The following is a 26,865-nucleotide window of genomic DNA, read 5'->3' as shown; positions in this document are numbered from 1 at the left end:
GCGTAAAATATTGTCCGCGGGATTGGCGTGCGTAAATAACTAATTTTCACAATAAACAGTGCAGAGCTTAGCCCGCCGCCTTTTGCAACACTAGTTTCCTGGGTGAAAGACCTCGACAAGGTATGGCTCACCCTTACACGAAAAATACGTTTAGAAATGCAGCTTTCGATAGTCGCCAACACATTGCCGCGGACGCCCACAGGGTAAAGGTCCCACACAATATCGAAGCGCCATGTGCTATACATAATACGCTTTCTCCAAATCAAGAAATACGAAGAAAAAAGTTTGTGTATGAAGGCATCCTTTATATTTGCCGCAATGCGGACAAGGTAATATGTAGTGGACGTATGTTCTCTGAAGCCACATTGCCAAGGATCTGGCATTCCGCTGCTTTCTAGGAGACATACCATGCGCCGGTTTATCATCTTTTCAAGGAGCTTGCAAAGACAACGTGTCAAATCAATAGGTGTGTAGCTACTAGGTAAGGAATGGTCCCTGCCTTGTTTCAGTGTGGATATTACTATAGCGTCTTTCCAGGAAGCTGGAATGTACAGATCAGCCAACATGACATTAAAAAGACAGAGGTGTGTGTTCTGTGTTTGAGGGTGTAGGTGCTTCATCATTTAGTGTAAAATAGGGTAATCATCTGATGCCCAGACCTTTCAACAAGCAGGAGAAGTTTTAAGTTCAGCTAAACTGAAAGGGCGGTTGTTCTCTACATTTCGAGCAAAGTTCCCATCAAGGGGCTGTCGCTGTGCGCACTCATTGAACCTGAGGAATGTTGGTGCGTAATGAGATGCACTAGAGATATAGTCAAAGTGTTCTCCCACACAATTTGCCTGATCTTCGAGGCCATCTCCTTGGGTACTTACTAAAGGCAGGGGGTTAAGTCTCCCCAACCTTTTGATTTATTCACTGTATTCAATACTTTCGCTTCTTCCGTGTAAGAATTTATTCCAGATATGTGCCGCCCACCAGTCTCGCTTTTCACGTAGGCGTATTCTCCTGCCCTGCTATTTTACCTGTTTAAAATTATTGATGTTTGCGGCAGTTGTAGAATTGCGCAGCAACGCCCAAACTTTGTTTTGCTTTTTGCGCGCTTTCCGACATTCATCGTTCGACCAGGCGATGCGACGCTTATGAAGAAGTCCGTTAGCTTCTTTAATACAGTTCGTTGCATCGTCGATAACAAAACCTGTTAGGCATGCCACAGCATCGTCTACATTGAAAGCAGCAATGTCAACTCGCCTAGATGTGCCAGCTGTCGGAATAATCTTCAGTGGGCCGCGTCCACGTTCCATCGAGCAAAACATGGTGAACATCCATCTTATTTCGTCGATGTTAAGGTAATTGATATTGTAATATGCATGCTCAGTGTGGGAGTCATACCTATCTAACTAAGCAACAGTATTGGAAGCCATACAGAATCGCGCAGCAAGGTTTATTCACCCCAACTACTCTTACTACACTAGCGTCACTAAACTCCATCTCTGAACCTTCCAATCCTAGAGCGTCACCAAAAAACAAGACTATGTCGCTTTTAGAAGTTTTATTACTCGCTGCTTCACCTGACCGACATCACGCCTACGAATCGCACTTCATCCCGTAATAGCCATTCAAACGCTTTTTATTCCTTTCCAGCTCGCACTGCTGGTCATCTGAACTCTTTTCTTGTTCAAAGAGCGATAGACTGGAATCACCAGCATGCTGAAGCGATGCACCACTCCTCTAATTCATATTTTCAGGCATTCATTAAAAATATTACCTAGATATGCTGACCGCTCACGTAAAATCCCAAATGGGATACTTGAGGTATGAATAAATAAATAAATTAATTAAATAATCAATTGCGAAGTGATGGCTTCCGAAGGGTTTCTTGAGAACGGACCACTCGAGGTATGGCACTAGTGTGCTCGACTCTAGGCTTAAATCTATGGCCAAGTCTGTGTTAGGTGTTATCTTGGAAGAACGCCAATATCCTCTTAATTCATAAGAAAGGGGATGACAAAGACTTCAAAAATTATAGACCGATCAGCTGACTCTCCGTTGCCTACAAAGTATTTACTAAGGTAATGGCAAATAGAATCCGGAACACTTTACGCGTCTGTCAACCAAAGGACCACGCAGGATTTTGTAAAGGTTACTCAGCAATAGACCGTATTCACACTATCAATCAGGTGATAGAGAAATGTGCGGAATATAACCAACCCTTATATATAGCTTTCATTAATTACGTAAAAGCGTTTGATTCAGTTCAAATCTCAACAGTCGTGCTGGCATTACGGAATCGGGGTGTAGACGAGCCGTGTGTCAAAATACTGAAAGATACCTATAGCGGCTCCACAGCAGCCGTAGTCCTCCATAAAGAAAGCAACAAAATCCCAATAAAGAAAGACGTCCACCTGGGAGACACGATCTCTCCAATGCTATTCACAGCGTGTTTACAGGAGGTATTCAGAGACTTTGATTGGGAAGAATTGGCGGATAAGAGTTAGTGGAGAATACCTTAGTAGCCTGCGATTCGCTGATGATATGGCCTTGCTTAGTAACTCAGGGGACCAATTGCAATGCATGCTCACTGAACTGGACAGGCAAAGCAGAAGGGTGGGTCTAAATATTTTCTGCACAAAACAAAATTAATGTTTAACAGTTTTGGAAGTGAACTGCAGTTCACGATAGGTAGGGACGCGCTGGAAGTGGTAAGGAAATACATTTACTTAGGGTAGGTAGTGACCGCGGATCCGGATCATGAGACTAAAATAATCAGAAGAATAAGAATGGGATGGGGTGCGTTTGGTAGGCATTCTCAGATCATGAACAACAGGTTGCCATTATTCCTCAAAAGGAAAGTGTATAACAGCTGTGTCTTACCAATGCTCACCTTTGGGGCATAAACGTGGAGGCTTGCGAAAGGGGTTGTACTTAAATTGAGGTCGACGCAACGAGCTATGGAAACAAAAATGATGAGTGTAACGTTAAGGAATAAGAAAAGAGCCGATTGGGCGAGGGAATAAAGGCGAGTTATTGACTTCTTAGTGGACATCAATTAAAGGAAATGGGCAGGGGCAGAGCATGTAATGAGGAGGGAAGGTAACCGACGTTCATTAATGGTTGCGGACTGGATTCCAAGAGAAGGGAAGCGTAGCAGGGGCGGCAGAAAGTAAGGTTGGCGGATGAGATTAAGAAATTTGCATGGACAACATGGCCACAATTAGCACATAACCGGGGTAGTTGGAGAAGTATGGGAGAGGCCTTTGCCCTGCAGTGGGAGTAGCCGGGTTCCTGCTGCTGCTGCTGATGATGATGTGTTATGTGTTACGCTGTAGTACGTTTCTTTTTTTCAATAAACATGCACTTATCAGGCTCTCACTTGTGTCGCAACCCCACAGGAGCTATGGGCGTTTAGATCACCAGCGACTACGTAAGGCAGAGGAAGTTTATCAGTTGATCTCTTACACTGTGATCTGGAGAGGTGATAGCGAGGGGGATGTTAACGGAAGTAATTGTGACTAGCTCAAAAAACAGCAGTGCTCGGACATCAACTGCATCGAGGGAAGTTTGGAGGCTTAAATGCTGACACGCAACCAAACTTATCGACAATTACAGCTACACCCCCCGAAGAGGCGATTGCATTGTCGCGGTCTGGCATATTGCCTTAGAAGTATGTCTGTGTTAGTTTTAGGTGTGTTTCTGGGACACACAATACCTTTGGGTTGAATCTGCGGAGGAGTTCTTTAATATCGTCAAGATGGTGGACAATTCATCTCACTTTCCGTAGTAATATTGTAGTAAGCGTAATGAGAATGATGTTAGCGCTGTGTGTCTAGCAAAAAAACGTTCGGTTACAGGGACCTTTGGTGCTGCCATAATTTTATGTTTCTATTTTTTTCAGCGGTAGATGAATCTCGCCGCTCCTTAGTTGCTGGTGGTGCCGTTTGACTAGGAGTCGTGTCTATCGCTAACTGTGAGGCACGGGACACCCGCTCTTTTGAGCGGTTTTTGAACAGAAGGCCTCTTGTCACGGGTTGAAGCCCTTGAGACCACGAGTCCGGAGGCTGAAGGCTTCTCCTTCTGGGACCGCCGAGCAGCGCTAGCCGCAGCCGTCGAGGGGGCGGATGACGTTACCGCCGTAAATATAGTTAGCTAGGTTTGTCAAATTTCAAAAACACTTTTCAACGAGAGATCCATCTTTCTCAATATCAGCGGCTATTTTCACTGAAGAATCTGTGGTTTTGATAATTCTCATAGATATATTGAAGAAAGCCCAGTACAATATCCTGAGGAGCATTCGAAAATTTTATTTCACTGTGGAAGTAAATTCGGGTATGCAAGAAGCAATGCATCACAAAAAAAATAACGTATTCGTAGAAAAGGGTCGCACTTTTTCAAACCTTTAAACATAGATATTGAATGTAAATAATGCTATTATGTACCTGTGATAATTTGAAATCAAGAAAAGTTAGGACATCATTGTCTAATTAACATATTCATCGCACCTTCAGGCTTGAGAAAGAAGCATATGGCAGCATTCTATTCTACTACGCTGATAACTGCTTTGCTGTTGAGCTTCTTGAGACAAAGCTTGGAAACTGGTGGATGGATGGACATCAGGAATCCAGACACCCCGGATTTGCGCGCATTAGCGGAATTCGCTTACCTGGATCAGCGATACTATCATCACATGTTGAAAATACGCATCATTTCGGCTAAAAGGCAGGTATGTGTGCCAAGACTAACGTGGTGAATATTTTTGTATTAATTATAAATCCGCAGAGGAAAAATAAATTCTCAACTTGCTTTTCTGCATTGCTGTTAATTACATCTAAATACACAAACCTGGTAGTGCTACTTTAGCACGCGGCATAGACATCAGTGGCCGCCTTTTATAAATTATAAGGTAGTGTAATTTTGGTTGTATACTGGAGAAGGTCACATTGAAAGACACAGCAAGACGGCTCTATGGTCATTAACCGAAGCTTTGATAGGTAAAACAAGATAAAGGAAGGAATGAATTTTCGTTGAGCAAAACATGAATGTGCGGCCTGTGTTGGGTGCAGAAAGATGGCGTAAAAAGCGATGATTGGGTAGGGAAAGAAATGATCCGTAGTAGTTTGCCGCCATGCAGTGATGATTTATCATATTAATAAACCTCTTACATGAAATCTCGTGACCAAATGGTTACGGCAATAAGCAAATGATGCCACATGAACTCGTTAGAACTATTTTGTGTATATAAGGGTATTTCACCTGCACTCGTGGCATCTGCTAAGGCGCGATTGAGGAAGCGAGGCCAGCAGGTAACTAGCCCACTTCGCTTTCATAAAATACGTACACTGAGTAAGAAAGCATACGAGGAATACAAACTTCTTTCGCCCCTTATTCTACAGGAGGAGGCCAGAAAAGCCATTGCTCTCACAACGTATTCGAAAACTAGGTCTATAGATTTCAGTTTATATAAGGAATACGAAGCAATTGAAATATTAGCGCATTGGTATATGTATATCTTAGGACCTATTAGTAGACGTAAAATGGTTTCAAACTTGAAATCACATCCGCAAACTACGAGTACTGACTATTCCTTTTCAGAACACAACAGACAGCAACAAATTATAGTGCAGGTTTAATGTGATTTCAGATAGTACTTGACTAAATAAAAATAAAAACATATTGCGAAGTTTATTTAGGAGCGCGTTTCCTTTATAAAACTCAAGAAACATGTTAGAGAGTTGTTGCCTAAGACAAAATAGCAAATGTATTGAGTGTGAACGGCAGTCGATGGTTTTACTGTACCTTCTTGTTTCAATTTGGCTTCCAATAATTTTATTATGTAAGCCAATTTGATTACGTTATTTTCACTCTGCTTTGAAGTGAGCCGGTTTCCGACTTACAAATGCTATGATTGTAGAGCGATGGGCTCCATGAGGGACTTTGCCATTGACTTTTATCCTAAAGTGTGCATGTTTTCTAATAGCTTGATTAAACTTGAGTTTCTTTCTTCTGTTACCCGGTCTAGATACCTTAGACATGCCTTTGACATGACCAATCGTATTACGTTATGTTCCCTTTCACTCTGCTTTGAAGTGAGCCGGTTTCCGACTCCGATGCTATAAATGTAGAGGGATGGGCTCCATGAGGCACTTTGCCATTGACTTTTATCCTAGAGTGTGCATGTTTTCTAACAGCTTGATTAAACCTGAGTTTGCTTCTTCTGTTACCGAGTCTAGATACCTTAGACATGCCTTTGACGCGATGCAGGCATCCACGTTTTACGATGCGATCAGCAATTTCATAACGCAGGCAGATACCTTCTCATTAGAACTACTTAGCGTCCTAAAAGTCCTTGCTAGTGAAGCTGCTTTGGTGGGAACTGATAGCTTGCCGTCCGCATTGTCTGTGTCTGAAGTGTTGTCATCGAGCAGTCGATGTCATTGTTAAGCTCTTTAAGGCTCATTCACACTGGGTCAGCACAACACCGATTTCGATCTGCCGACTGTCCGCGACAGAGTTTTTTTCCTTCATGCCGGCGCCTTTGTCACACTGTACTGACGTCGAGCTTTCTGCCGGCCTTCAGAAGATTGTCCGTGTCGGTACAACGTGACAGGGGCAACGACAAGAAGCAAGAAACGCTGTCGCCAACAGTCGGCAGGCAGAAAGCGGTGTCCTGTGGGCCTAGTGTGAATAAGCCTGTAGTTGTCACATTGTCATCATGTAAAAGCTGTCGTGCCGTTGTAGTCATCGCGACTCGATCTTTGTGCTAGTATTGTTATCACTGTCTGTTTTGTCATCATTGCACCCATACTGTCACTGCTGTCATGTTTTCGCCCTCTCGTAAAGAGGAAGGAATTAAAAAAAAATAGAAGGACCTGTGTGCAAAGTTGGTGCATCTGGTAGTTATATTACTGAAGTTACATGATTACTGAATAATTAACTGAAGGCTGTTGGTTACGTGAAAAAAGGAAACATGGGAGTAAGTCGCAAAATACTGCGCCGTATTCGATATTGTCATGTGTCACTGTATGAAGATATATCGGAACATTCTTCTCAGTTGAAGATATTATAGCTTGTTGGAGTTGCGTGGGGGTATAACTACATGTGCCTAGTGGGTCTAGTGGCATTAGGCCTGCAATACGGGCAGCGCTTAAAAGACTGCATAATCACTGACATTTACAAAAGACGACAAAAATGCCAGTGCTCCCAGACTAAATCTGCGCGAAGGCTTTGTCGTAAAACGCTTACATAAAAGGAATACAGAACTATGCCTGCTACCGCTGCTACCCACCGGGTTGTGAACATGGTTTATTAAGCTGAAAGCCTTAGGTGGCTCGTTGCAATGCCTCATACCCGAACAAAGGGGCGTCTAGCGCAGTGACACAAAAAATATAACCATCAAGAACGGCTCACATTTCCTTCAGCAAGTAAAGATGCAATGACTGAATACAAGTGAAGAAACCAAAGAAAGAAAGAAAAGAAGAAGGAATAAAAGAACAAAGAAATAAAGAACAAAGAAAGAGGGCAATAAGAATAAAGAAAGAGAGGACAAAATAAAAAACGAAGGAAGGAAAGAGAAGGAAAGAACGAACGAAAGAACCTTTAGGTAGTGCATTAGGTGCTAGAATGTGTCGTTGAGGAGGGCCACCTACAGCGCTGTACGTTTACTTCGCACTGCAGCTCGTTATGTCTTGCAAGAAGTGTTTCTCCTCCAATTGTATAGCTTAATGCATTGCAATGTGTGCAGCGGCCTTTCGCCTTCAAGTGTTACAAGGGTGTAGCATACTGCCGAACTTTCTTGCCCGTCCTTTCCTCGCCTTCTGCTTCCGTACTTTTATTTCTGCTGGCATCCTTGCCTGCTTCTGGCTGGCTACTCCTGTGCAGGTTATCCGACCAAGGCTGTCTCTGGCTACCTTCTCTGGCTTTCTAAATCCTTTCCAACAATCCTTATGGTATGAGGCATGTTTGCAATGATGTTTATTACTTTGCTTAGGCTTACAATGTCAAAGTCAGAGATAAGGTTTGCATCGGCGGTGTTAACCTAACGCGACAAATTATAATGACACATCACCACTTAAAGTCAATTCTTATTATAAACAGGTATGTTACGATTATGTAAAAGTACTTGCTTAGTCAGATTACACAGGAGCGTGTCCGCATTAGCACGCCACTATATATGGGAGCAGAGTCCTGTTCTTTAGTCCTTTCTGACAGCAGCGTCTTCTTAAGCCTGAGAAGTTTTAGCTCCTGGTGTCGGCGACATTCAAGTGACCTTGAGCCAAAAGCCAGAGCCGTTATTCAGGCGCTGAAAACGAAACCAGAACATCCGGACATCGTTGCGAGAACAAAACGAGATTATCCAAGTAACCAGCCAAAATTTAAGGAAATTCGGTCTCTGGCCCCAAGCCGTTTGCACAGGACCACATCACATACGATAGTTAAGGCAGAAACAAGTGACAAAGATATTGCTTCCGAGTTCCTCCTAATGTTTTTTTTTTTTTTTTTTTTCACAATATCACTCAAGCTGGAACTTCTTTACGCCGATGTTTTATTTGTCATTTCCAATTTTTTCAATGAGGATATTCAGACGGCAGATACAGTGCATTATACATTTGACTCTCATCCTTTGGCGCTGAGACAGAGTTGCCTGTACTATTTTTTCTCATTGTGCAGGTTGTGGCGGGAATAAACTACTACATAGTATTCACTGTCAAAGATTATAAAGGGGTATGTTGCAAATTCATTTTATTTTTTTCTCTCATGGTTCTAGTACTCGGAAGAATGAAATAGTGCCTCTGGCAGCCTATTGTAACTGACATATGCTTTTGTGTAGGTTGAAGCACTCACGCCCCTTAATGCCATACACTATATGCTGTCTTTTGTTGTTCATTCTCTTTGAATTTTCTTTTGTCTTGCCTCATAATGGACCAGTAAGCATCATAATATAGAATTTAGTAAACATGGATCGGAGTTTGTAATTTATACGAGCGGCTCCTTTGGCTAAAACTTCTATAACAGTGGTTTCTGCTCCTTATCTGCTATTATATGTTATACCTTAAATTAACAAAGCAGAGAAAGTTGGACAAAATGATCAACGAAAATTGGCACTTTGAACCAGACGAATTCTGAATATTACGAGTGATAATTGTGTCGGGTTTCTTGTGCTCTTGTACTTGACGGTCTGTCAACAATACGCGCAGAGTCGTGTAAGATGTCTAACCGTAATACTCTCTTAGAGTACCGTGCAAAGCCGCGATTTTTCTGCATGGTGCACTATTTGAAACGCAGCAATTTAACGTACTTTGCTTCATTCGCTTAGTATTCCGCTGCTTTTTTTCCAGCCATACCAATTATTGCTACAATGTAAGGCTACGATGGTGCGACTTACTAACATATATATTGCAGAAAAGATTGTTGATTTTAGCATTATTGCTTGTTGACAAAACACTGCCAGCTAAGTGCTCGAGTGGACGTAGATGTACCATTTTGAGTATCTCATGTGAACTTACCCTGTGACAGCGGGACAGCGTTTCACATTTAACGCGTATAATTCCAGTTGAACATGAACGGTTAGGGCAGTGTAGGTTATTTTTTATTTTACTACCGCTCGGATGTCAATGTTTATTCATTAAGGGAGGTCACACTCCTGCTGTGGGAATTACTAACACCGAATTTTTTTCAACATCTATAATGAAATATACAGGGGTAGGATTCCGCAAAACGTAGAACATTGTGCTTATTAATAGCAATGGAAGTAAAAAGTCTACACAACATTTATCATGCAAGAAGTATCACAAGCCTAACTAAGCAACTAGACCCTCCATACCCTACCTAATTTACTGTTCTCTTTTTCTGTTCTGTGCAGCACCTGGAGAAGTGCACCACTGCAATTTTCGTGCCTTCAGTAGATACACTGCGAAAAAGGAAGGTTGTCACGAAGTTCAGCTGCAAATAACAACTATCGATGATTCTCCGCAAAACAATAGGTGTAACTTATGCCTTCGTCAAATTGTGAGCACCGCACAAACTGCAACATCGAGAATTAGTGACCCATTATTACTGGTCATTTGCAAAAACGTGATTTTCCACATCGTACTTTTACTTCTATGCAAGGATGAATAAATTGGCAAGAGTGCATGCAAAGAAGTTTGTTGTTCTTAAGTTTGTAGAGTAATTTCGAAACATTTATTACAGTCGATATATGGGAGGTAACAACGCGTTTTCTCTCACTTCGAACTTTTTTTTGTTTACACAGGCTTAGAAAATGTACTCAAATCCCGTCACTAAAACTGAGTTACCAGCCCAGACAGGCCTATTTGCAAAGAAAAGCACATAAAGTAATTTGGTTATTATTATATTTGCTTTATTCAACCTCCCAGCAAAACGTTACGACGCTTGGTTATACTGAAAACTTGGAGTGAATCTTCGTGAAAATATTGTAACCTGTTTTGTTTTCATTTCAAGGTGGTCACGTAGACCGAAATAATTGGTATTAGACTATTCGTTCAATATATGTTACTATAACGAAGCAGCAACGCGAAGCTCGACTCTCCGTTGAACGAGCCAGTGACATGAATGTACGGCTTATGATGAAGTCGCCGTCGCACTTTCCTTTTTCCACAAAGTTCACCTGATTGGCGATTGGCGAGAATCCAAGTTGGTCGAATAGTCACTTAAGCAGTAGGGCAATGACAGGCCGCCTTATCGCGCAGTGCGGCGACGCTTCGTTTTACAGCGCCCTACTATGTCACAAGCCGCTCCCCCCCCCCCCTCCTTGCGACGTAGTAAGGGGGATGGGGGCTTGCGGTAAGTAAGGTAAGTAAGGGCCAGCCCCTTAAGCTAACCCCCCCTTACTTACCTTGCGGTAAACCTCCTTGCGAAGGTGTTTACCGCATGCTGCGCTTCGTGGTGCTCCGCGCACAATTAGGTAACTTGAAGAAATAATTTGATGGGAGTGCACTTCGCTCTACGCGGACAATTCAAAAGTTACATTCAACTAAACTTTTATGACCATTCTAGGCTTAAAAAAGCATACTTTTTTTCATAAAGTAAGCCTTATCAGCCTGTCTGTGCCTACTTTCCTATTGATTACGTAGACACAAAACGGCAAAGATATCATGATTTCGCTGATTTGCGGGATGCTCATTGTGCCTCGTACGTACGTTGGACATATTTTTCTTGGAGCTCGGCATAAAACACTTCCTTAGTACAAAGGAGTGCAAAGCACAAAACATCGCTACACACCTATATTCAAGCTTTTTTCAATGATGAGAGTCTAGTCTAGTAACAGACACGAATTTCAGCACACCTTCGGGATCACTACATCGTGTTGAAGGGAGAACTTTCAATATTAAGAATTCATTGGTGGCTTTTTGAGCAAGATTACGTTACCGGAATTTCTTCAGCCCCGCCCAGCGACAATTGGGGAAGTTGAACATTCAACAGAATGAGCTCAAGCACTTGACTTAGGCAAATATTGAACAGCGCAAATGCACATGTAGTGGGACATGAGGTGAACGGATGAGAAATGTTTGAATGCTGCTTAAGGTACTTTCACGGCCGCGTGGTCACGAGAAATGTAGATATCACGTGCAGATTTCTATTGCATTCCATTTGGTGTCCTAGAGCAGATTACCTATAAGCTTCCATGACGAGAGGCACTGCTCACAGGCAGTGTTCTCATTGCAAAATCCAGTGTATAGTGTTTCTGACGGGAATATACTATGAAAACGACGGTTGCCAGAATTCGCTGCTCGCGCGGCCTTTTTTTTTAGCGCGGGGGGGGGGGGGCTGCGTTACTCTAGATTTGTGGGTATTACTATGAAACATTCTTTGCTGTCATGCCGTCACATTCTGAGCTGAAGAGAAAATAAAAGTTCGTGTTTCCTTTGTGCCATCGGGAGGAAGTTTTGTCGGTAGCATTGCGTGGGACTGTCAACACGCAGCCTAGAGGCCTATGTGCGGCTGCGTTAATCACGTGGTAACAAAGCTTGTGAATATACATAACGGAAAAAGATTCCCGCCTCCTATGCGAGACCCGAAAGCAATCGTGAGGAATTGAAGTGTTCTATCTGTAAGTGTATTAAAAGGCATTAACATTCCGCGAAACTACCTCGTTCTCCACATTGGGTGTCGTTATGTCAACAAGCATAAACTCCGTGCAACCCGAAAACAGTGACACCAAAGCTGTCGACTTCGTCGGTTCATCGTGATAGCATCGCACGATATGTGTTGTTGTGGACGTTTTATAGTGCTTTGCAAGGCGGACGCATCCTACAAGCAATGCAACCAACGATGAGTGTAGGCCGGCGCTAAGTAATCTGCGACATTGTTACTCGACCGCTCTAGCATATGCATTAAATTTCATCGCTTCTTTCACCCGGTTTGGTACCGGTGTTTTGCGGCGAAGCGGCAGCTGTCTCGCACAGGTGTCGCACTCGCTCAGAGTAAGGTGCCGAGGGACAATTGCATCGCAGTGTAGAGAATAGCGTGGAGGAAACACTTGTGGCGTGAACAGTGAAGTAGAGTGGAGAACACCTGCGCCCAAGGGCGATTCCAAACACAATATTGGGAAGACAGCGCAAAGCAATTTCGAGAGGAAGGAGTTATTTGCATTATCGTTGAATTGCCTGTCTCGCAGATTCCTCGTAGAGTTCAGTATACGCCTCTGTAAGAAATTTACAGACTGCCAGGTAGAGGTGCAATTGCTCATCTGCCTCGAAAGGTTAAACGTCAAGGTTAAACATCAAGCTTAACGTTTTCCACTGCAGTACATGTACGCCTACTTGAAATTCTTCTTGCAATGCGAGACCAAACAGGGCTTGGTTTCATAGAACCGTCGGAGATGCTGTCAACCTACGACATACGCACGTGTGAAGTAGTGTCCATGGACAGGCAAATAGTTCGGGTGTGATGTTTCAAAACAAGCAATGTCATCGCACGCATACCAATAAGGTAAAGCATATACAAGGTGTTCAATCTAATTTTAGCTAGAGTTGAAAACACATGAAAATGCCGTGCAGCTCGATAGAGAAAAGACAGTGTTGTTTGCGCCGCTTGGAGATACTCAAACTATTTTGTTCATTCCGCCTAACTTAATAATTTGTATTAACAATCAACCGGCCACGGCGGCCGCATTCCGCTGGGGGCAAAATGCGAAAACAGGCGTGTACACTGAAATTTACGTGCACGTTAATGAACCCCAGGTGGTTGAAATTTCCGGATTCCTCCACTACGGCGTGCCTCCTTAGGAGGAAGGGGTTTTGGCAAATTGAAACCGCATATTTTTTTTTTTGACTGTGTATTTCAGAGTCACTAGTACGTGACATCTTGTGGAAGTGCTAGTGCGGTCATGTGCCGAACGCACCCGCGAATCCACAACCCAAGCCTGGAAGCCGACGACAACACCAAGGGCCAGCGAGCGAGCAGTAGGCAGCACTGACTGCTACCAGAATACGGACCTCTTCCCGAGAAGGCTACAGGGGTCAAAGATAAGTAAGTAATGCCCATGGCTTGCCCAATGATCCCAATTCTGCGGAAACAACCTCCGGACCCACCAACCTTCCATGAATCATCAGCTGAATACCCAGAAACCTGGCTTTGGACATAGGGAAGAATCGCCACATTCAACAGCTGCAACTCCAGCGGCAAGCTGCGGCATGTATACTTGTCATAAGAAGACACCGCCAGAACGTTGTTTGAGAACCAAAAATCAACCCTGACAACATGGGACCTATTTCCCAATGGCTTCTTGCAGACCTTTACGAGTGCTGTTTGCAAGGAAAAGAACAAAGCTCTGATCGAAGCCCACGTGCAGCTCCCCAACGAGAGGCCCACCATTTTTGCAGAAGAGATGACTCACCAGCTCAGACACGCCGACGCCGACATGCCAGCAGATCAATGAGTTCGCTTTTTGATGAGCTTTGTCAAGCAAGCGCTCTTCTCTAGATTGATATGCAACGCGCCTAAGACAGTTGCTGAATTTGTTTCGGAAGCCACAACCATCGTAAAACACTAAAGGAACAGGCTGTTCAACTGCCGCACAACGAACTACGCCGAAGCTCAACCACTGGGTACCGTTGACAAGTGCGAGCTCATCACAGCGGTCGCGTGAGAGGAGCTTCTTAGGATGTTCCCAAGATTGCAGCCTCAGAGGGCCTCGATCGAGGACGTCCTGCTCGAAGAAATCCAGCGGTCATTGGTAGCTCCTGAAGAGATGCCGGAATGGCCACAGGCACAGCCTAAAGCCATGACCTGTGTTTCCGTCGCCCGCAGTCAACGTAAACCTCCGCGCCCGGGCGAAGGCGCCGTACCGACGCAGTTCCGTCGTGCGTCCCCGCCGCCACCTACGCCAGCTCGGCCACCCGTCGTACAGCGCTGCCACACAAGGAAGGCCGATGTCTGGCGCCTTCCTGACCGCCGCTGGCTCTGCTACCACTGCGGCGAAGTAGGTCACGTCTACCGACAATGCCCATACCACGAGATGGGATTGCGAGGGTTCGCCGTTAACGCACCGCGACCACAGCGTGGCGAGCGGCCTGACGACATCGCCGCTGCTCAGCAGAGCCCTCGACGACCATACCGCTCGTCTTTACCAGGGCGGTACCTGTCATTGCAGCGCCGACCCTAAACAGGCCCTAAGCAACCTGCGATCGATCCGCAAGCCCATATCCGGAAAACTAAAAGCAGCAACTGATGGAGGTGCTATTGCTGTACGCTCCCCATCCGCCGACGACCACGCTTCAATATTTTTCTTGATGACAAAGCAGCGACACCCCACCATACCGACAGTGAAACGTGGAAGCCAAGAATACGCGGATGAAAGAAGACCTGACGACGCGACGTACCAGCCACGATTAAACTTCGATGCAGCAGTGATTTGAGGTCAAGACTTAAATGTAATGGGAGACAAAGAACCACCGACCTAAACGTGCTTCACGACGGCCACGAAATCACCGCTTTTGACGACACCTGAGCCAAGTTTGCCGTCATCAGTGGATTATTCACGGCGAAGTTGAAGTCAAGATTGAATGGGACGGCCCTCAAATTTGGACAGCTGGAGAACATCTGATAACGCCGACTGGAATCTGCATGGCAAGAATTACTGCTTATCTTCGGACCTGTCCTGAGACGATCGTTGTTCTCCAACCATGCTTGCGAGACATAATTAATGGCATAGACTTCCTGACCCAACACTCGGCAAAAACATACCTCAAGTCGAAGTCGATAACACTATCCCAAAATCACGTGATAGCACCAGAGAGCTCTCGTAGTCACGATGCCTTTAATGCTCTCGAAGGTCAAGTCAGCGTCCCGCCTCGCTCCAGCATTATCATTTCTGTGGGCACTGAAACAGCTGCAGGCGCAGAAGGCATCATTGGGGGTAACCAATGCCTACTGCTCGATCGCTCAACTGCACGGAGGGAAAGCGAAAGTGGTGATTCTCACAAACTTGAGCCAAGAGTTCAGGCGAATAAACAAAGGCATGACCATTGCGTACATTGAGGAAATTGTGGAAACTAGTAATGCGTTATTCCTCTCGGATTCTGCCGCATCTAGCCTCACGGCCGTAGTTCCCACACCACCCTTCGGCATAAATTCAAGTCTGCCTATGATTAGGCAGCAACAGCTCCGAACTCTACTCGGCCTTACAAATACTGCTTTTGGATGTCATCGAGGATTAGACCAACACCAGGAGCAAAGCGTCGCATGATATCCGAAGAGTTCTCCCAGCCCCTCCGCCAGAGCCCTTCGAGAGTTTTCACGTGATAACGTGAAGCTGTCAAGCAGGAAGTCGACGAAATGCTGCGCGACAACTTCTTCTAACTGTCTCAAAGCCGACGGGTATCTTCTGTAGTATTGGCGAAGAAAAACGAAGAAGCCCTGGGTTTTTGTGTTGATTATCGTGGACTGAACAAGATCACGAAGAATGACGTGAAGCCCATCCCACGGATAGACGACGCACTGGATCGGCTCTGCAACGCTAAATTCTTCTCGTAGATGGATCTCAAGACTGGCTACTGGCAAACAGAAGTCGACGAGCGGGATTGCAAAAAGACTACCTTCATCACGCCAGCCGGCCTCCATGAGTTCAAGGTCATGCCATTCAGACTGTGCTCAGCGCCTCAAACGTTCAAGCGCGTGATGGATAAGGTGTTGGTAGGGTTGAAGTTGCAGACCGGCCTCGTCTACTTCAATGACGTCGCTGTTTTTGGTGGAAGTTTTGACGAGCACTTTATACACATTGAAACAGTACTAAAGACAATCAAGTCTACCGGTCTCACTTCGAAACCGGGAAACTGTTACTTTGCGCACTAAGAGCTGCTGTTATTCGGCCACGTCATCAGCACATCTGGAGTACGCCCCGACCCGCAGAAGATAGCTGCGATCAAAAAGTTGCAGGTGCCAATCGACAACAAGGCAGTGTGTAGATTCCTTGGCATGTGAGATTACTACATGCGTTATATGAAGGATTTTGATGCAGCGCTGCGCCGCTGACACATCTACTTAAATGTGATGTCGACTTCAAGCAGGAAATGCCGTAGGCCGACACATTTCAAGAACTCAAAAGGCGCATGCTGTCGCTGCCGGTACTTGCACACTTCGACGAGGATGTCGACACCGACATCCACACTGACGCCAGTAGCTAAGTGCTCGGTACGGTCCTAATCCAGAGGAAAGACGGATTCAACAGGCAATAGCTTATGCTAACCGGTCGCTATCATGAGCGGAAGGCCGTTATTCTACAACCTAAAAGGATTGTCTTAGCATCACATGCGCTACAGTGAAATTTCGCTGTTTCCTATATGACAGAGCGTTCGAAGTCGTAAGCGACCATCACGCGTTATGTTGGCTAACGAATATAAAAGAACATTACGGACGCCTGGCACGGTGCAGCCTCATACTGCAAGAATATGACATAATTGTTATTTACAAGGCCGCACGAAAATACTCTGATGCGGACTGCGTGTCTCGCACTCGCGTGGACGCGCCGCCAAAAATGACCAAGGGGAGGACGCATTTTTAGGGATAATAAGCACAGACGACATTCCAGAGCCGCAGCGTGCGGACCCCGAACTAAGAAGCCTTGCTAAGTACGGAAAAGACAAGCCGGACTTTATCCCGAAGGTATTTACGCGCGAATTTTCTTCGTTTTCCTTGCGTAACGACGTCCTCGTGAAAAAACTTTCGCCAGCCAAAGCGAACTACATCCTCGTTTTGCCCGCAGCAGTCCGATCAGGACTGCTGAACACACAGACGGGTACCTCGGCTGTTCCCGTACACTTGCAAGAAAGAGGTGAAGAAAACCAAGGATGTTAACCACATATGATACCGGTTCGCTACCCTCCCCTCGAGGAAGGAAGAAGGAAATGGAAAGAACAGAGAGAAAAAGAGGAAGGTGGTAGAGAGACGTGCACGAACCGCCCTGTAGATTCAAAGGCGTTCGCATAAGCCAGACTTTCTTTTAAAGCACAAGGTGCTTTTAGTGCCTTCTGGGCCGATGGTCGGTAGGGACGCTGTTCTAGTATTGTCTGTTTACTTAGAAGGCGATCATCTAATTTCCTGAATGCGTTGGTGACAGACTGTCCTTGTGCTTCAAACTGATGACATTGGCAAAGCAGGTGGCCAATGTTCTCCTCTCAGCCACATAGATTACATGCAGGGCAGTTAGCCATTCTAATTACTGCTGAATTGAATTTTGTGAAGGCAATTTCCAACCACAACCGACACAGAAGAGACGCTTCGCGTCGGCGCAGTCCGGCCGGACGACTGAATCGCAGAGAAGGCTTTAGTGTATGCAGGCTTGCGCACCTTGTATGCGCGGTGTTCCACTCAGCCAACGATAGCGTGCCTGCTAGAATGCAAAGCGGTCTCGCAGCGTCGGTCCTTGGGAGAGGAATGGGGACGCAGCGGTCATTTTGGTTTGACATCCGACCTGCCTTATCCGCGTTAAATTATTTCCAGTGATATCTAAATGGCCTGGTATCCATTGAAAAGTGATAGCGTGCCCTTTCTATATTATGTAATAGAAGAATTGCACGATTCCGCACGGCCGTTGATCGTGAGTTCCTTGTCGGCGAAATTACTGTATACATTGTACCATGAAGAAAATATGAGATGAGTTTCGCATGGAAGTGTGATGAATTTTGACATTACAGCCATTTCTACATTCTTCTACATGTCTAGAAGGGTCTTTCCACCCCCTCACCCCAAGCTGAATAGGGCGCAAGCCGTTTCGCTTAGGCTTCTGCAGACCAGTACGTATCCGTGTCTGTCCGTTCTTCACGAGGCTTACCCGGACGTGTATCGCGACGACGCCTGCCCCTCCTGCGGGCAGACCTCCACTCTAGCGCACATGCTGTGGGAGTGCGGGTCGACATACCCCAAGTTCATCAAGGAGGAGTGGGACTCGCTTCTGCGTAGCCCCGCTCTAGAAAAACAAATCCTGGCTGTCCGGCGTGCCCGCGACCGGGCCGGTGGGCTAGACCTGCCGGTCCCGACGTGAGACTAGCCAGGTGCGCGACGAGTTCGCGTCCTCGCCGGACCTGCAATAAAAAGTTTCTTCACTCACAGCCATTTGATTTTCCCATGAGTTTCTTTGAAATTTGCTGCTTTATTCCCGATGCACATCGTTCTTAAACGTCTTGGCCACCGTCATTCTGATGAGTACTTCAGTTTTTCTGGCGAGCATGAATGTCTGCCTAAGGTTCGCTCTAAGGCAGCTTTCTTGTGACTGTCTCAACTCTTCCTAATGGACCTCTAATGGACTTGGGCATTAGACTGCTGGCATTCATAGTATTCCTGTAACAAAATCAGCCACCACGTCTGGTAACATATTTATGTGTGTCCCGATGGCAGTGACACCTTATTGAAATATGTTATATGTGCCTGAACCTCATTGTAACTTGATGTACACGGCCCGTATGTATATATATAGCTACGGACCAGTATTTGCGATAATGAAGAGGCGAGCAGTGTGAAGACGACAACGACGATTTGAGGGCAGCGCGGACTGTTGCCTCTTGGCCAAGTGCGGCATATTTCCTTGTAAATATACTTGTCCATATCTTTTCGTCTGCGTCTTCCTACGTAAAATATCTGGTGGAGGTGGACGTTCCCTGTACCTCGTCACGGAGCTTCGCAGTGGACAGTACGTCGAGCCTTCCTTCATGGCTCCCGGCGACGCTAACTCGATTCAGCCGGCTCCGGCACCTGCTGCCACTTCGACGACCTACATGGCTCTCCCAGCTCGTGATCCGGGCATATTCTCGGTCGAAGATGGGGAAGTCGTCGAGGACTGGATCAGCCTGTACGAACACGTCAGCCGCAATAACAAGTGGGGCCCTAGTCTCATGCTCGCCAACGTAGTCTTTTACCTCGGTGGCATACCTTGAGTTTGGTTTCGGACGCATGAAGATGAGCTCACCAGTTCGGATTCGCTTAAACAAAAGCTCCGAGACTTGTTCGGCAACACCTACAGTCACCAACTTGCCGCGCAGAAAGCGCTATCCTGCCGTGTGCAGATGTCAACAGAGCCCTACGTCAGGTATATTCAGGACGTCTTGGCTCTGTGCTGCAAAGCTCATGCACAAAGGAATGTAGATGGGAGACTGATTCAGGTAAGGTTTCCCACATCCTCAAAGGCATTCCCGATGACGCCTTCAACATGCTCGTTTTCAACAATGTGGCGACGGAGAATGCAGTTATAAACGAGTGCCACCGCCTGGAACTCGCTAAAAGCCGACGTATCGACCAGCAGTTTGCCCGTGTGCGCAACACCACAGCGACAAGCTAATTCAATTAACGAATTCCAGTGGTCAAAAATGCAACAAAGTGCAAGCTCGGAATGAAGCTGGCCAAACTGGGCAGTAAAAAATAACAATGTGGTTCTCTACATCTTGTTTTTCTGGCTTTCGCTCTAGCATTGGAATATACAAGAATTTTTACATTCCTGATATTTCACCCTGCTAATTTTTATTCCATAAGGCATAATACTTCAGCAAGAGGATTAATGCTTTCTTTTAACCGTAAATAGTGATATAACAAGAAAATTCACTGGAGCCAACGTTTTGAGAAGAAAAATCTCCTTCTCTTTGTCGAAACATTGGCTCCAGCGATCACACACTGCAAGTCACACTGGTGCTAGTATTGTATCTACACTTCAAGTTACGCAGTACTTGATATTCTACGGATTTTTCGATGCGACAGGCTACTCGTCACTAGAGTCGTTAACAACGGTGTTTCTCCTGGCAGTACAGCTTTGCAATAATTTCAGATGCTCTCCTGAGCCTTCCGTCTGCCAGTAGTATTTTCGCATACATACGCGCATGGATGCCTAAGAAACGCCTGTGAACTGCCAAGAGAAACGTGGCTCAATATGTAGCCATACCGGAAGGGCCGAGTACGCGCCGTTTGTAAACTTGGAACAAAAGCTGATATGCTTACCTGAGACGTTTAGAGAAATATGGCACAGGTCACGCCCCACTGGTAGTTGTTCGTATGCATCTGGTCGTCTTTGGCGGTTGCGATCTCCCATATCAAAATGAAAGATGCAGTGCAAACCGCAACATTACGGGCGCTTGTGACGGCCCGGCGAGCTGCACTTGCTCGACGTCGGCAAAGACGAAATCGGCGACACGCTGCTGCTGGCGGCGGTCACCCTCGTCGCAATCACACAGCACCGAAAGAAGTTGCCACCGTAACTTGCCGCAACGCCTGCTTGCAGTCGCGCCTAACACAGCGCTTTCAGAGCCACTCAACAACAACGTACTCGCGCAAGATCAAACGCAACTGCGAAATGGCGTGACGCTATAGACGGCTTCGGCTTTGGATGATTTTGTACGCGCACAACTGCGCAAAACCCTAGTTTCTATTTCCTTTCCTTGAGTTGAAATAAAAGCTGTTATGCTCACTGATAATTTTGCGTCACAAAAGTAATGTTCATGGAATAAAACAGCCATGAATTTAACATGGGTCTTGAAATACCCGCTACGTTCGCTTCGCAGAAGCAAAATGTGCTCGTCCGAGTGTGGTTGCGTTTGAAATATCTATCGTTGGGCTGTCGGAGCGTGCTCAAAGTGTGAAGACGCGGCGTAATTGTCCTTAATTTGCTTAGCTATAACGGTGTGGCTGCCCTTGATTTCTGTTGAGTGAAGTTTGCTCAGATGTAAGGCAGAACTACAAAGCAGCGCATGTTACAGCATGGTCTGTGGGGACCCCTTTTGGGACCCCTGTCTCCTGTGCACGCGCGACTTGGGCCATTCGGCCGTGGGATCGCTGGGGACACGCAGTTCTAAGCCTCATTTTGGATAGCGTACATTCCCCGCGGCCGCGGGCGCCGGCGCGACGCGGAGCCTGCTGCTTGCGCGCGCGGCTCACGTTACGCCGTGCGCCGCGCGTAAGAACAGTGCCTGAGGAGCGGGCCCCTCTCGCCCTCTCTTCGGTTTCTCTCTCCTTCAGCATCGGAGGTGCGCGGGCGCTTTCGCCCGGACAGATTGACTATCGGTGCTCATGGCTGTCGGACGTGCGGACCCCCTTGGTCCCGCGCCCCTCTGAGCAAGGCGGCCCCCTTTGGTGTGGCGAACCTGCTCGGAAGAGCCAGCGTGGCGGAGCAGACTTCCCGGGAGCTTTCACCCGTAGTCTGCGACTGCCACCCCAGGGCCGTATTCCTGTATTGTACTCGCCTTTTGTACATAGCAGGAAATAAACCCCCATTCGTTGGTGCCACGGCTGGAGTCGTCTGTACGCCTTGCCGGTGAGGCAGCGAACCCGCCGCGGCGCCCCTTTGCGTGCGCTGCGGACTGGGGACGAGCTACGTGTCTCCTTAGACCTTAGCTAGCCGGGTCCGGGCAGGTTAGCCCGAAGCCCCACATATCTGGCGCCCAACGTGGGGCCCGAACCCACGACCCTGAGATTAAGAGTCTCATACTCTACCGACTGAGCTAGCCGGGCGAAAGTGCGTACCTGCTGGACCCTGTAACGTCCATGGGTATCACATTCAGCAGACGGGAGCTGCTGGAAGCTCAGCGGAAAGACCCATTTTGTCCGCAAATCGCTGACGAGCTCGAAAAAGAGCACAGCTCCGAAAGGGAGCGAGGCGGCAATGCCGATGGGCGTAAATTGACAGCTGGTATTGCTGTTGGCGCCGGGTGCGACGACGCTGGTATTGCTGCAGGCACGTTGTATTAGTATCTGCTGGATGCTGATGGAGTGCTCCTGCGCTATATCCCATCTGAAGACGCTCCTAATGAGTCCTTTAAGGTGGTGATCCCCCGCAGTCTACGGAGGGCCACGTTGAGCTATTTCCATGACTCGCGGTTGGCCGGACACGCGAGTGGCCGTAAGACTTATCTTAAGTTGAGTCACTCCGCAACCTGGCCAGGCATGAAGCGTGATGTACTTCATTATTCTCGCTCGTGCCGCGTGTGTCAGACTGTGAAGCTTCGTGGTGGCAAACCCACCGGCCTCATGCAGCCGATCGACAGCCAGCTACCCTGGCAAATCGCGGCCTGTGACGTTATGGGACCTTTCCCAAGAAGCCGCAAGGTCACACATTCCTGCTGGCCGTCACAGATCATTTCACGAAGTGGGTGGAACTATTTCCCCTTCGGAAGCTAACGGCACGCGTCATATGGGACAAGTTGCTCGAGGTATTCACCCGCTTTGGCTTTCCGGCGGAGTTGATCACTGACAACGCGTCCTATTTCACGGCCAAGGTGTTCGTCGATGTCTGTGCAGCCTTTGACATAAAGCACCGCAAAACAACGACTTATCACCCTCAGGCCAATCCCACCGAGCGGATGAACCGAAATTTGAAGCCCTTGCTCGCGGCCTTTGCCCGGCAACACAGGGACTGGGACGCCTGTCTCCGCGAGATAGGTTTCTCTTTGCGCACATCGGTGAACCGTTCGACTGGGTACACGCCCGCTTTCCTCAATTTCGGGAGAGAGCTGCCAAACCCTATGGATCGCGTTCTGCGAACCGGCAGCGGGGCGAGCACCGTTGCGTCGGGTCTCTCCGACTACGCGGTGCAAGTGCGCGCTAGGGTGAGCGAGGCCCTTTCTCATGCCCGCACCAACCTGGCGAAAGCACGCGCTGGACAAAAAGCACAATACGACCGGTCACATAGAGAGGTACATTATCAAGTAGGTGACCTAGTCCTCAGGCGCAATCATGTGCTGAGTGACGCAACAAAGGGCATCTCAGCCTCTCTGTCGGCCAAGTGGTCGGGCCCATACCGAGTGGAGACCAAAATGTCCCCTCTTGTGTATAAGCTGGTGGACTCAAACGGTAGACCATCCGGCGGTCCAGTGAACGTTTCTGACCTCGAACCTTTCGTTGCGAGAAGCAGCAACTCGGAAGAGGAAGAGACACAGCAAGCGCAACCGAGCAAGACGGCGGATCTCAATCCGCGCACTCGCCGGTATAACTTGCGAAAACGCTCTTAGTCGCCGCTTCTCGCTGGTAGGCAGAGGGACCTATTCCCCGCCGAGCTGGCAAGCGGAGAGGTGTGACTATAGCGTGAATGCACGCGTTAAAGCGGGAAAAAGGCACTCATTAGCCGAATAAGAGGCTTTTTCTCGCGGGAGCCGTCGCCGCCGCCGCGGGCGCCTCCAGTCGCAAGCCGTTCGAGAGGCCACTGCGGTCGCACTCGCTCCTGAGACCACAGCACGACCCGTGGTGCAAGCTGGCGCTGTTACCACCTCCGCATCCTTCCAGGTGCGGTCGTTGCCGGTGTCTCCACAGCCAGCTGCCCGTTTGCCTCCACGCCGCCATGTCGCTACCTGGGCCTTCCAATCCGGTTCCGAAGCACCACTTTGCTTCGTGTCGACGAAACGGTGGAAGGAGCAAAGAAAGGTGGAGAACCACATGAGCAGGCGAGAGATACCGCGCATTTTCCGTGGCCGCACGCTATCAGCCATGGTCGAGGCCTCGGGTGGAGCCGTCATGGCCTCGGACCCTTCGGCAGTGTACTGCGGCGTGTGCGGTGTGCAGCGGCTGTGTGCGGCCCATGACTCCAGCGCGGTGCACAAGCTTCACGTGAAGGGGACGGAGCCAGCTGCCGAGGAGCCCGGGACGGATCCAGCCCCACAGGTGCTGCAGAACACGGACCCGGACGTCAACCCGGCCCTGCTGCGTTCCGTTGTCGGCGCTCTCGCTTCGGACCCTGTGTTCGCGGCGACCATCGCGGCAGCTGTGCAGCAGGCGACGGCGCTGGCGCCCCTCCACAACTCCGTCCTTTCTCCGGAAGCCGGAGGCACCGACCCCGCGAGCGAGAGTTTCGACTTCGACATTTTCGCTTGAGAAAATAAAACAGGTCAGACGTCAGCTTTGCCTTTGATTCCGGTCGGCTCCCTCATGGGCCGGCCCGAGTCTTCAGGAGGGGGGGGATGTGGGGACCCCTTTTGGGACCCCTGTCTCTTGTGCACGTGCGACTTGGGCCATTCGGCCGTGCGATCGCTGGGGACACGCAGTTCCAAGCTTCATTTTGGATAGCGTACATTCCCCGCGGCCGCGGGCGCCGGGGCGACGCGGAGCCTGCTGCTTGCGCGCGCGGCTCACGTTACGCCGTGCGCCGCGCGTAAGAACAGTACCTGAGGAGCGGGCCCCTCTCGCCCTCTCTTCGGTTTCGCTCTCCTTCAGCATCGGAGGTGCGCGGGCGCTTTCGCCCGGACAGATTGACTTTCGGTGCTCATGGCTGTCGGACGTGCGGACCCCCTTGGTCCCGCGCCCCTCTAAGCAAGGCGGCCCCCTTTGGTGTGGCGAACCTGCTCGGAAGAGCCAGCGTGGCGGAGCAGACTTCCCGGGAGCTTTCACCCGTAGTCTGCGACTGCCACCCCAGTGCCGTATTCCTGTATTGTACTCGCCTTTTGTACATAGCAGGAAATAAACCCCCATTCGTTGGTGCCACGGCTGGAGTCGTCTCTACGCCTTGCCGGTGAGTCAGCGAACCCGCCGCGGCGCCCCTTTGCGTGCGCTGCGGAATGGGGACGAGCTACGTGTCTCCTTCGACCTTAGCTAGCCGGGTCCGGGCACTTTAGCCCGAAGCCCCACAGGTCTAGGGCACGTGAAGCTGCCAGAACTCCAGTATTTCCTTCACAAGTTCTTGCGACTGTGTGCGGCGGTCACCAAATGCGAGCGTAATTTTTTTGATGGAGATGTAGCAACATATTTTCTAGAAATATCGTTCACCACTCTATCACGACATGGAGAAGCAGCGTGGTTGGTCCTTAGTAAAATGTTCTATTTATTGCGAATTTTGCGATAGCAATTATATGGACACAACCACCGAAATGTATCTGTCGGTGTTGCCGTGAGCTTATGTATAAAGTCAAGTGCAATAAGATCCTATCCTGCACCGTTGGCTGTGCGCGGTAAAGGAAGTGTACGAGGGTGAGCCGAGATGTATAGTCAGTGTAGTGCCTGGATGGGTGCCCCAAGTATCTATAGGTGGTCACGTGATAAAACGCGCGCCAGCCGGGGAAAGGAGGCGCTGGTTAGTACGCTTCTCCTCTGTCCGTTCCTCTAGCCCGGTCTGGCGCCACTCTCGCTCTGTCTTGGAGATAATTTCCGATGGGTGAAAAGCTGGGCGGCGCTTAGTTAGCGCCATTTCAAGTTTCGGAGTCGCTTTGAAGGACGAGGCAGCAGAATCGTTCTGTCCAATCTGTTTGCGCCCTTCATCACGCCGACGCTGTGAGAGCGAGTGTTCGCGGTCCATGAGCGAGATCTGTTCGTGTTTTCACGTGTACGCGTGACTCTATGCTTTCTAATTTAAGGAGTAAGCGAATGTTTACTGCAGTTTATTCAGGCGATGAAACTACGAACCTTGGTTCGTGCAGTGGTTGATGCAGCACTGGAGGGAAACTTCTACGTTTTTGTTTTTATATTTCTAGGGGGGTTCAAAAGCGGTGCTGCGTGTGCTAATGTTTGTTTTTGGTCACGGAACGCAACGCACTGCAGTAGCCCAGTGGCTTTGGTGTTGCGCTGCTGAGCTCTAGGTCACGTGTCCAATCACGACCGCTGCAGTCACATTTCAATGGGGGCAGAATGCGAAAACGCGCGAATACTGTGCATTGCGTGCACGTTAAATAACCTGAGCTGCTGAAAATAAATCTGCAGTTTTCCATTACCGTGCGCGTGCGCCTCATAACAAGATCTTGATTGTGGAACCTAAATGCAACAAATTAAATTATACGTAGCGGAATTACATTTACAATCGACACTGCTGAGTGCGCCCACGAAACTTGTTATCTCGTTACTGTGCTCTCTTTAGTAGCCAATGCTTGTTTTAGATTTACTGATGGTCAGAATCCAGTGGTGAGAAATCCGGGTCTTCCTTAGCATAGGAAACTAGCTATCGCTTAAGCGTGTGAGATATTAACAAACTTTGTCAAGGAAAATCAATATTTAGAGTTCGATGTAATTGCAGAACATGACAAGGACGAAATAATGATACACCGCATTACAACCAGGACAGGAACCCGAGGGCCAGCCTAAAACACAAGACGTTATCTGGTGTTTCTTCTCCTGCATTTTAATCTTTCTCTCGCCAGAATCATCTCGAATATCAGAGGAGTCGCAGTGTTCCACGACGACTGTTCGCGTGCTATTGAGAGTCAAGCGACCCATACACAAATGTTGACTCTTGTTTTGTGACTCTACCCGCGCAAAAATGGGTCTTCGGAAGAAAAAAGATCGTCAGGTTGCCGTGACTCGCTTTTTACGCTCTTTTTCCTTAGAGTGTACTACAGGACGTCATCGAGCTGCCGCCTACGTTGATCAGTTGATGCTCTACCATGAGCCATTGCTTCTCCCTACGAACACGGCTTCACGATTCGAGGTGGAGGAGAGTTGTGACGCGCAAGGGCCGGGGCAAGC

The 26,865-nt window shown here is 48.0% G+C and overlaps 1 non-coding gene across 1 annotated transcript; it reads right to left on the bottom strand.

Moving 5' to 3' along the window:
• Positions 1-21,866: 21,866 nt before the first annotated feature.
• TRNAK-CUU (transfer RNA lysine (anticodon CUU)) lies at positions 21,867-21,939 on the bottom strand. The gene has a single exon. It is a non-coding gene; the product is annotated as a tRNA-Lys (tRNA).
• Positions 21,940-26,865: the final 4,926 nt, after the last annotated feature.

The sequence above is a fragment of the Dermacentor andersoni genome, chromosome 10, assembly GCF_023375885.2.
Source record: "Dermacentor andersoni chromosome 10, qqDerAnde1_hic_scaffold, whole genome shotgun sequence".
Classification (NCBI taxonomy): domain Eukaryota; kingdom Metazoa; phylum Arthropoda; class Arachnida; order Ixodida; family Ixodidae; genus Dermacentor; species Dermacentor andersoni.
This window is presented reverse-complemented; position numbering and strand designations above follow the sequence as displayed.